Here is a 12835-nt window from a genome sequence, read left to right on the forward strand (position 1 = left end):
CTTATCAACCTCAGAAATCAAATTAGTTAACCCATTCTCTAAAAGTGATGATGATTCTTCAAAATTAGATGCTCTTGAAGCAACTTTTACAAATTTTTGACACGATGATTTATATCTACGAGTAGCATCCAATCAAGGATCCTCAAGAATAGCCCTTCCAGAAACATCTTCCACAACTTCATTCCTAGCTTCTTTAGTCCAATGCTTCAAAATATATTTCTCAGGGACTAATTTATTGTTCATAGTATCAAGGACCTTTAATGCATGAGAACATAATAACCCTAATCTTTCGAACATTTTGCAACTACATGAAACAGTTACTATTGAAGGATCACCCAATACTTGATATTTTTTTTCCAAAACAGTTGTCATTCTCAGGGTCGGAAATTACAACTCTATATTCATTGGTAAGTTGACCTTCAACACGTGGCTTAATATAAGCTGTTGTTGACCACTCATATTCATCTTGAAATGCTTTAAAAATATTAGGAGTATATATTTGGATAACTTGCCTAAGTAAAGGTGTTCTCTTCATCTTAATTCTTGGTAGTTTTTCTCTTGAATCAAACTCATTGTGCAACTCATTTTGACGCTTTAATCCAAGAACTCTCTCAAATTGTTTAAAAAACCGCATTATATCCATGTTGCATTTTAGATAGTCTTTTAAGTCTTTATTAAAACTTTCATTAACTGAGTACTTCGCTTCCCCAAACAAAACACATTTGTCATGTAACATTCTGCCCATTTTCTTTTCAAAGCATAAATACTATCTAACCAAGTACCTTTGATGACTTTGCCACGCAATGCTTCGAATGTCTTTTCGAACTCCGCTTCTTCTTTGTAATCATACATACAAGCTTTGAATGCACGAAGAACATCTAATCCATCACGTAATATGTGCTTGATTGCATTTTCTGTAATATGCCAAGTACATAATCCATGCCACACATCAGGCATCACCTCTAAAATGGCCTTTCCCATAGCATTATCTTGGTCGGTGAAAATAGTCTTCGGCTTCTTGTTACCATGTGTTGCTAGAAATATTTCGAACAACCATTTAAAAGATTCAGCTGTTTCGTCGTATAAAAGAGCTGCACCAAAAACTGTTGTCTCCCTGAAATGGTTAAAACCAACGAATACACCAAGTGGTCTATGCTCTTTATTTATACCAGAGGTAGTATCAAAGACAACTACATCTCCAAATAAAGCATAATCAATAAGCATTTTTGCATCAGCCCAAAATATGTTTGTTATTTGCTCTTCACAATCCAATTGAATTGAGTATTGGAATGAAGGGTTCTCCACTGTTTGTAAGTGAAAGTATTTTAATTAACTTCCTGCTTCCCCATACATCATATCTCATTGGCGCTTACTTCGTAGATAATTTTTATGGTCTCTATGAACGTAGCCAAGATTGGAAGATCCACCCACATGAGCACCAATGAACTCATGAGCTGCTCTAGGACGAATTCCGGAATCATCCGCAAGTTCGATTTCAACGGTTTGTATTTCAGATTTTTTTCTCGGCGACGACAATAAGTGGCTAGTTTCCGGTTGATGAAGTACATGTTTGTGTTCGATACAAAATCATGAACCTGGTATTTTCCTGTCGATCTAATTAATATAATACCAATGCAGACCTTGCATCCGGTTCTTCTTTTAGCTCGAGAATTGGTTGTCAAGTGGTCTCGCTTGTCAGGTTGACGAAAACCCACTTTTGGACAAACAAATCTCCTAGAAGTTACTTGTCCATCCTTGCCTCTATTCTCGTAATGCTTACGAATGTTAAATCCCATCTTCCCTCCATATTGTAACAAAAAATTCCAAGCATCCTCCCCCGAATCAAATTCCATGCTTACTCGAGGAACCCAATTTTCTACTTCGTCGTTACTATCTGCCATTCTATAACAAATAAATTTTATTGTTGCTATTAGTATGAATCATTAAAGATCATCATTCAAATTAAAAATAATTTAAAGTGTAAAAATAAAAAAAGATATAAAAAAAAAAAACTGAAGTTTTTCAATTGAAATATAAATTAAAATAGGGCATATATTGAAGCAATTTCCATCTTAATTACTTGCAATGGTTGAATGAAAATACAAATCACAAATTGTAGACTTCTTGATCAAATGTTGCGACTTGAATTTTTGTCAATGGCAGATGATTGTTGCTTTAATTTTTTTAATGGGTATATTTGTAGGTTTAAAATTTGGGGAAGCAAATAAAAAAAACAATTTGCTTAACAATGGTGGAGATATAGGCTCATAGTATTACTGATCAAAGTAGTGAAGATTTTGGTGGGAAAATAATTACTCCCAGTACTGAAAATTTGGTGGGAAAAGAAGCTAAGCAATTTAATTAGGCGCCTACAGAGTAATTGCTTTTTTTTTTCTTTTTTTTTTTGGGAGTAAAAGGAGAGTTAAGTGATAACAACCGTTAATATGCATGGAGGGCTATGATAAGCCCAACTCTACATGGTAGAGTTTTCCTCCAACTCTAGAGGATCCAGACGCCTTAAAATGGTAGGACTACCGTACCGTACAAACTACCTTGTTAATTACTAATATCATCATGAAATTGCCAATCAAATTCCTCACATTTAACATCAGATCAATTTGTTGCTTGTGGCAACAACTTTGTGTTAAATTACCATTTAAGTCAGGAATCCTAGGGTTTCGTTGGTAGCAAACATAGGGGTGAGCGTAGCAGGGTACCCTGCACAAATCCCATTACCCGGAACCGGGTTCCTAATTTTATTACCCGGAACCGGAACCTGTTGCAACAGGTTCCTAATTTTATTACCCGAAACCAAAACCTGCAGGTTCTGGTTCCGGAACCGGGTACCCTGTCTTTTGTTCCAAAATTATTAAATTGTTCTAAAGTTATTAAAAAAATGGATGTTTACCATAAATTAAAAGCTTAAAAATTTAATACAAATATAAATATAACAAGAAAACACTAATTGTTTACTGTCTAGTATATTTAATACAAATACTTAACTTATATGATAAAAATACAAATTTTATTATACAATCTCATATTCGCATCTTGAATCTTGATAGCCCATGAAGTAAGACTTTTGATATCTACATAGCATAAGAACAAATTAAGTATATTATTGCAATTAATATTTTTGGCAGAATTAATTTAAGGGAAGGAGATCATACATAGATGATAGATTATTAGATTACATACCAATAAGAGGGTTTTGTAGTAGGTGACGGCTGGTGAAAATGAAAAATGAGAATTGAGCTTAGGGTTTTTGTTTACTTTTAAGGTTACTTATATATGTAATTTTGATATTGGGCTTGCATATTTGGGGCTTAAATTACAGGTTCCTAGTTTTATTACCCGAACCGGAACCTGTCCTGCTCTACAGGTTCCGGTTTCGGATCCGGTTCAGGGTACCCTGAATTTTTGCTCACCCCAAGCAAACATGGTAATTTTCTTATCTGAATTGAGGAAATAAACCGTGCCGATTGTTGAAAAGATGACTTCACTAAAGGTAATTTAACTCTATTTTCTATTGTAATATAGGATTTTTCGAGGGTTTTATTTTTTCAAATTAAAAATGTTTATTTGATTTAGGGTTTCTTATTTATTTGATTATTTTACCGGTTGTTATTATTTTATCATTTTTAATTGTCTGAATGATAACAGTAATTATATTACTTGGACAATGTCTTTAACTATCTAGGCAGGTTGATATGATTAATTGGTTGGATGACAGGAGTAATTATTTAGAAGATATCATTAAGTGTCTAGATAATATGTCATATGTTTATTTCACCATTTGTATAGGCTAAACTATCATTATTTTGGGTTTGTCTCACAAAGCCATTGGTGAGACAAGTTTCACCTAATAGCTTTTTTTTTTTTTTTTTTTTTTTGTGTTAACAAATAAAATGTGTAGCTGATTTAAATAAAATCTTGCTAGCTTCCTAGTTAACACCTATGGAGTAGTCATACTTGATAAACATGAACGTTCTTTTGTTCAAACACATTACAAGGTGTTAGATGAAAAGATAATAGCCATTAAGTCATTAGAGATGAAGTCTATTCTTTTGATTTTTCTTCTAGCTGAACTTACATAAACTTAGCTTATACGTAGTACTTCTTCTGTTTTTTTATACTTGTAACACACCTTTTATCACGTTTATCGATGAGGTGATTAAACTAGGTAAACAAATGAATTAAGCTATGAAATTTAAACTGTAGCAACTTCCTTTCTTCTTATAAGTGTTAAAATTTTGTAAATTAATTCATCCGTTTACCTAGTCTAATAGCTTTCTTAACATGCGTGCCAAAAGGGTGTATTGCAACTAAATAAAGACGAAGAAAGTATAAACTAATGTTAACTTATTACGAGTAATAGAAATACTTATTTTAATAAAAAAAAGCCATTTTATGCGGTAGTGATTATACAAAATGTAGGTTTTGGGCCATTGGATAGTTTCTATCAAGTGATAATGCTTCATATTCTCTTCGTTCTATTGAATATTTGAATTGTTTTTATAATTTCTAGGTTTTTTTTTCCAATCCTATGCTCTAATTTAATTAATTGGATTTACTTATTTATTTATTGAAATAAACAAATATTATTAGACTTAGGCCCTCTACACTTCACCTTATAAATATTCAGCAAAAATAATTTCAGTTCAGTAAATATAATTTCAGTTCAGTAAAAATAATTTCAGCTCAGTAAAAATCAATACATTTAAGAAGAAAATATAACAGAGAATCAGTAAAAATAATTTCAGTTTAAAATAATTTAAATTCATTAAAATTAATTTCAGTTCAGTAAAAATAATTTCAGTTCAGTAAAAACAATTTCATTTCAGCAAAAATAAGGTGAAGTGAATGAAGCCTTATAATAGGTTTCCAACAGCTTCATAAAAGAAATATAAAAGGTTATACACTTTTTACACCAACATTTAATTATGAACAAAAGGATAGATGTCCAACAGTCCAAGTATTTCAATTATCAAATCTTATCAATGCAATAATAAAGTCTGGACAAAATATGGTAATAAACCCTCCATAATTTGCACAGATTGATTTTTATTACCAAACATTTTTCATCATAAAGATAGTATTGAATGATTAGTACTCTAAATACTGATTATTGAAAAGGTATTGAAAGATTATACTCTGTATAAGCTAAGGTGATCAGGCTGTGCTGCTCTCTTGATATAACTATAATACCCTTATATATTGCTAAATATAAACAACTAAGCAAATTAAACTCTTCACATTTATGTAAAAAAAAAATAAAATTAGCAACTCTGTAAAAATAGTTATATTCCTCCTATATCTGAAATCTGAATAATTGACACATTTAAACTTGGTACACATGCCAAAACATTATTTTAATCTTATTAAAAAAAAAAGGTTGATATGAGCATTATACAACTTCATATTACTAATAGTTAATACTCGTAAAATATTTCATGATAAAATGTGTTTTTAAAATGAATTATTCTTAAAAAATATGATCAAAAAAAATTTAAAATTATTTTTGAACCGAAAGAATATACTACTCCCTCCGTCCCTTTATTACATGCCTGTATTTCTTTTTGGGGTGACCAAAATTAAGTGCCTGTTTCTATTTATAGGTTGTACTTTTTTATAATATTATTCTCTTTTTGATAATTTGTCACCCTTTTTCTTTTTCTTTTTTGTAATTTAACATCAATTCCCAATACTTTATCTCTCCTAATTCTCAACCACTTTTTCTTTCTCTCTATCTCTCTCTAACCCCACATGCATATTTATACTCTTAATTATTAGTTTTAAGAAATCTTTAACTTTCTTAATTCTCGTGTAAAATGAGAAATAGGCATGTAATAAAGGGAGGTGGGAGAAGTATTCAATCAACTTTGGAAAGAACCTGAATCAAAATTAATGGAGCACGTGTAAGGCTAAGATTCTCCCACACAAAAACAAAAACCATTGTAAGGAAAACTATATTTAATTTAAAACTGCATTTGGCTCTGTCTATTTAATCAGTTTATAAAGATAAAACCAAAGTAATAGCTACTTTTAGTTTTCTGGGTAAAAATTAAACACACACACAAAAAAAAAAAAAAAAAAAAAATGGAAGCTTTTATGTCAGCAATAATTGGGGTAATTATAATGTTAATTGGTTACATCTATGTTAAGCTAACTTTGCAGCCTAAGTTATATTAAGGTTGAAGTTGCAAAATCAAGGAATTAGAGGTCCACCACCTTGTTCTATTTTGTTGGGTAATATCCCACAAATTACCCAAATTAAATCTCAAATTAATTTACCATCTTATGCTAATTCATGTGATATTCAAGTTAACCATGATTGGCCTTTGATGTTATTTCCTCACCTTTATAAATGGCAATCTTTATACGGTAACACCCTTATTTTCTATCTCTTTATTTCATTTTTATTTTATACTAATTTGCACTATTATTACATGTTTTTGGTGATTTTGGTTGGTTTTACTTTATATGAATGTATATATGTTTGATTTTTTTTTTTTTTTTTTTTTTTTTTGAGATGAAGATGTTTAATAATGTATACATGAATTTGTTTAATTGTGTTTGATAACCCTGAAAAATAAAGTGTTAAACTTGACCCGTCTTGTTGTGGCTTTACCGAACCAAGAATCAGCGTATTAATAGTAATAGAAAGAGATTGTTAGGACTATTTTGGACAAAATACCTTTGATTTTTATGATTAATGGGTTTAACATTGGTTTGGTTGGACTTTATGCCTTTATGGTGAATTTACTATGAATAAACATGTTTTTTTTTGTATTAGTCCATACATGTTGTATATTATTTCTTTGTCGTTATTTTTTTAGTTAACACACTTTGACTTATATAACACTATTCACAAACTATATTTTGATTAGCTAGTGTGATTTAAGAAAATAATGAGAGTAAAACACAATCATGTGGGTCTTGTAAAAACCGTCTAAATACATATTCATTTTATATTTTTAATTGTTGATAATTAGAGATATTATCGTCGAATTTTGCATTGTCAGACGTGAAGAGGAAACGACTACACGGAATAATCACTTTTGGTTCATGTAGCTGATGACCCCACTTATGGGATTAAGAGTTTGATTGATTGATTGAAACGTGAAGAGGAAACCTGTTAACTAAATTAGACAAATGAAATATGGAATACACATTATTGAGATATGGGTATTTTTATCGCTCTTAAGGAGTATAATAAAATGGTTGTTTTAAAATCCCTAAACTCATTAGGCGGACCCAAACCCGAAAATGTTCATAAAATTTGAAAACGACATGATTGATTACTATATGTACTATGTTAATTACAAATTTACAATGCAAACAACTTATATCTTTTGATTTGTGCCTCTCTTTTACTTTGGGTAAATTGGAACAATGAATTTGGTGGAGCAGGACCAGTGTTCACGTATACAACTGGAAGGATGCAGATGTTGTGCGTAACAGACCCTAATGTTGTGAAGGACATAGTCCAATGCAGCTCTGTGGATTTAGGAAAGCCTTCGTATTTGTCAAAGGATCGCGGTCCTTTGCTTGGTCAAGGTGTTATCTCCTCTAGTGGTTCCTTTTGGTCTTATCAAAGGAAACTCATTTCTCCTGAGTTTTTCCCTGAGAAAGTTAAGGTAAGCTAGAGGGTTTAGCCTATCTTCTTTGGCGCGACAAGGGCTCTATACAATTAAGCATTATCAAACTGCTTGGGTTGTGTTCAACCAAGCTTGACTGACATGAAATGTGTGCAGGGAATGTTTGGTTTGATGGTGGATGCGACAAACTCGATGTTGAGTTCCTGGGAAGATAGAGTAAGCAAAAGTGGTGGAACAGCAGAGATTGCGATTGATGAAGACATGAAAAGTTTGTCAGCTGATATAATTTCAAAAACTGCATTTGGGAGCAGCTACTCTAAGGGGAAAGACATATTCTCAAAGCTCAAAAGCTAATGAGTAAAAATCTGTATGTTGGGATTCCCTTTTCAAGGTAAATACTGATCTTATCACAATAGAAGCTCGATAAGTAGATGAGATTTGATTGTTGTATTCTATATATATATATATATATATATATATGTATGCCAACCAAGACCAATCGGGAGATAAAGAGACTAGAGAAAGAAATCGATTCAATGATATTAAGGGTTGTCAAAGAACGAATGGGAGCTGAACGTGAGACGGACTTCTTACAAAAGATACTTGAAGGTGCTAGAAAATGTGGTGAACAGAATGACATTCCCTTCAAAATGGATGATAAGAGCCATGAGAAGCTCATCGTAGACAATTGCAAGAATATATATTTTGCTGGTCAGGAAACAACTGCTGCTACAGCAGCATGGAGCTTAATGTTACTGGCTGTGCACCCTGATTGGCAGACTCGGGCTCGAGCTGAGGCACTTGAAGCTTGTAGAGATGGAATTATAACTGCTGACAGTCTGAGACATATGAAAGTGGTATGTATACATTTTTTTTATCAATACGACTGTCATTTTCATTAATAGATTACACTCTTGATTTCACAAAATTGCTCCTCTAAAGTGTCATTTGCCAACTTCATCTACTATAGAAAGAGGGTGTATGTGGAGGTTGAGATTCCAATCTCTAGTTTGGTATATCGTATTACTGGTTAATACACTGTTAGTGTTGCTAGTATGTCTGTTTTGACGTATTGAATTCTGAATATTATGGTGCTTGGATCTTAATTTGCATGGTGATTTGAGTGCTAAATCCTAAAATGGAATCAAACTTTAGACTATTCACTTTTGTACTGTACTATTATCGAATATGGAGTAAGCTTCAGAAACATTAGCTATGATAAAGAATTCCCAATTATTGAATGATATTTTTTAAGTTTTAGGCCAACTATACAAAAGTTTTTTTGAGCACTGCATGTATTTTTTTTATGCTCTATTACTCTTTTTTGTAACCCTGTACTTTCTTTTGGCAGTTGACAATGATTATCCAAGAGACGCTTCGTCTCTACCCACCAGCAGTATTTTCTGTAAGAACAGCAATACAAGATGCCAGTCTAAAAGACATTCAAGTTCCAAAAGGACTCGACATTCAAGTTCCAATAGCAATGTTGCACCAGAATCCAGATCTATGGGGAGCAGACGCGAAAGAATTTCACCCTGAAAGATTTGCAAATGGAATTGCAGCAGCATGCAAAGTCCCGCAAGCTTACATACCTTTTGGGTATGGAGCTCGTGTATGTCTGGGCCAAAATTTCGCCATGATGGAGCTCAAAGTGATCTTATCTCTCATCTTGTCCAAGTTTAACTTTTCGATTTCACCAGGTTATCAGCACAGCCCTGCATTTAGGCTAGTAATAGATCCTGAGCACGGAATTAAACTCCTCCTAAGCAGGGCTTAATTGGTTCAGGTTTTGTAAACTCAGCATTTACTCAGCTTCTTTGGATGCTAGATTTTAGCCATGGTGTAGGCGAAAGCCATAGTTCACTATTAGCTACTGATTTTCATTATAATCAGTGAGAAAAAATAACCTTAGCAATTAACAAAGTCTACCCCAAACACTCCATAAGCACAAAGTTCACATCATGAATTTGTGTACATTTCAATAACAATAGTCAAACTTTAATACACCCTTTGTTTCAAAAAGATTGTTCTTTTTATGTTGATATGTTTTAATTTGGTTGTTCTGAGTTTTTGACTATTTATTTTTCTCTCTATGAATTTAACGCAACTAATCCTCCAAAACTCAATTATTGGCCTGTTTCAATTTTTTGATATGTGAAAAGTAATTTTTTATTTTTTGAAGAAAGACTCTGAATTAGTATAGTTTGAAGTATGAAATTAAGACCGAACAATCTTGTTTTCTCAACTCTGGATATAATGAATATACCGTGTACTTGCAAAAAATGTAAATTCTACTGTACCATGTCCCCAAGAAACATGAAGTTGTAACTGTCACAAACAAAAGTTGTTCATCTTTCCCCAAATTCTTTAAGTACTCGAATATCATATCATATCGATTATCATATCATCTTTCCCCAACTCAGAGATTATGAATATACGTGCTGCTATGGAATATGGAAACTTGGAAAGAACAAGGATGATAGTGACGGCTTTTTACAAGAAAAACTTGTAAAGGCGATAAGATCAAAAGCAGCAATAAGGAAGACTTTGCCCTGAAATTTGATCAAGAAAACTTGATAATGTGTAACACAGATTTGCCCGGTCATGAAACATCTGCTAACACAGCAGCATAGTGCTTGATGTTTATGGCAGGCTTCAGCTTGAGATTGAGCTGAGGTACTTGAAGTTTGGGGAGAAAGGACAAGGACTTGGAATCCTGTTGATCAGAGGAATGTAAAAGTGGTTTATTTTTCACCCTTTACTAGTTTACTGACATTACTACTTAGAATTTGAGTGATCTTGTCTCTCATTCTTGCTTTTCGCCAGAATATCAGTGAAGTACTGTAACTAAAACTGGTTCCTGAACCTGAAGGAGTTTTACTCAACCTGAACATGAAATTAAACTACAACAAAGGGCAAGAATTGTATTCTTTGGGTACAACAATAATATAATTCCCCCTTTTTTAAATACAGAAAGTGCCTACAAAGAGAATCCAGCATATTGGGATATAGCCATTTAAAGGCTCAACTTGCACAGTTTCAACCCTACAACAGCAAAGAGGTTACGTCCATAGATCCTTAATCCTAAACGTGGAGCTACATACTACATTACACAATAAATGAGACAAAGACAATTTAATATATCAATTGATTAGGGCATCTGTATTTTGCTATGAGGTTAGCCAACTTCTTCCCAATTTATAAGAGTAACTGCCACAGGTTGTCCAAGTTTCAGCAAACCACTGACCATCATATTGAGTGAAACATTCAAAATTTGCAGTAAATTAGTTTATGTATCATGAAAGGAAGATTCTTACTCGACACTACAAAATCGACATCTTAAAATCCATGTGGTCCTAACATTTCGAAATAAAGGGCAAATGCCCAAGTCTAAGGGAGTAAGCTGTAAGAGTGCATACATATACAAGTAACTCAGCATAAGACAGAGCTTTTCCAAGCTAATGAAATACTCGTATTATTTCAGAATCAAAGTGCACTTCAAAGCAAAAAATCTATCTCAATTTTTCTTTATCAAAGCAGAACCTTTTCAAAGCAGCCTGTCCTAGGGAACTATGAGAAGAGAGAGCGGTGTCGGTTGCGTTCCAGTCGTGCTTCTCTCTGCAAAGAAAAAAGCACATTATAAGCATTGAAGCTTGAGCAGTGTCAAACCATATCACAATGCACATTGAACAAAAATGGAATAAAATGCGATCACCCAATACAATACAGTGACTAAAGAAATCCATTTTAATACCTCTTATTTTCATCAATTTCTCTACCCACTTTCAAATAGACTTTCCTATATTAATGCAGCTACTAGGATAAGTTCAGTGAAATGGACATGGCACAAACAATGGCAAGTCGTCTTAGCTAGGATAATGCATCGTTGATCTTACCTACTTTTTGGAGAACTGAAGTACAAACAAATTTCCCCAATTCCACCAAGGAAACTTAAAACACATAAAAGGTTCACCACAATTTATCCGTTCCTGCCACTACCGCCTTCTAAGTCTCAATTTCAAAGGCAGATTCACCGAAATTCTCCAATTTAAGAAAATGCACCAAAATAATCTCAGGAAGAAAACAGATTTAGCAACAATTTAATGTGCATTACATGTAATATGCATTTTTCACCAATCAGCCTTTACATTATGATGCTCAACCTTATTCTTAGACATTACTCTAAAAGGATTACTATCAGTTGTTTCAACTAATTACTTTTCTTTTTGTATAAGTAAAATAAATACATAATTAGTAAACAAAACAAAATAAAATTAAGGGTGTTAATACTGATTACCTCCTTCTTCTTGCATTCCTTGTAATCATCAAAGAATTCTTGACATTTGCTCTTTTCTGAGTTATTTTGCTCTAAACCTATTCATTAAGAAGACAAATTTAACAACTTGATCTAACCCAAAATCTCAAACTATAATCACAAGCCAAATCCCAAAAATTTCGTCAATTTCATCATTAAAACTACTAAATGGAAAGCAAAATATATTCACAATATCATGAACATTAACTTTCAAGGGTATCTCAGATAAAACAGGGAAATCATCAAATGATCAATTTTCTATCAAAGTCTTACTCATTAAAACCCTTAATAAGCTAAATACGCATAAATCGATGATTTCATAATATTAGTTAGAAAAAATTAATGCCCATAAATTGAATAAAATACCCAATTTTGCCATGAACTAGGGATTGACAAAAAAAAACGCAATTAGAAAATAGAAATTAGGATAAAAAGGTAAAAGCTTACACTTAAGGGAAGCAGTGTATTGAGGGAAGCATGAAGAATCGGAGATTTTAGCAGCACTTGGATATGGCGGTGATTCTACTTTCGACGCCATTGCTTCGCCTTCTTTTTTCTCTCTCCTCCCTTTGCAAAGCGTCTCTATTTTTCTTTTACCCTTTTTTTTTTTTTAAATGAGCAATTTTTCAAAATATTGCTAGAATAAAAATAAATTCTCTTTGTGCGTCGATTTAGAAACTAATTCTCGAGATACCGTCCGCGGTAATATCGTTGTTGGGGTAATTTTTTTGATTTGGTTCAGCCTAAAATTGCTGTGGTTATAGAAAAGAGACCGCCTTTTTCAACTATTAGGTCTCTTTTCTTAAAAAGTAAGGAGTTAAAGAGACCTGTCAACAAAAAAGGGGGACTCTTTTCTGAAACCATGCTTTAGCCAACAGCAAAAAGAGGGCCCGCATCATTAAGTTCAAAGAGACCTGAT

At 32.7% G+C, this 12835-nt stretch overlaps 1 pseudogene; it reads left to right on the forward strand.

The window, feature by feature from the left end:
- The first annotated feature begins 6099 nt into the window (after window positions 1-6099).
- LOC145584401 (cytochrome P450 714C2-like) lies at window positions 6100-9584 on the forward strand (annotated as a pseudogene).
- The last annotated feature ends 3251 nt before the right edge of the window (window positions 9585-12835 follow it).

Source organism: Chenopodium album, chromosome 16 (genome assembly GCF_948465745.1).
Source record: "Chenopodium album chromosome 16, dcCheAlbu1.1, whole genome shotgun sequence".
Taxonomy (NCBI): Eukaryota; Viridiplantae; Streptophyta; class Magnoliopsida; order Caryophyllales; family Amaranthaceae; genus Chenopodium; species Chenopodium album.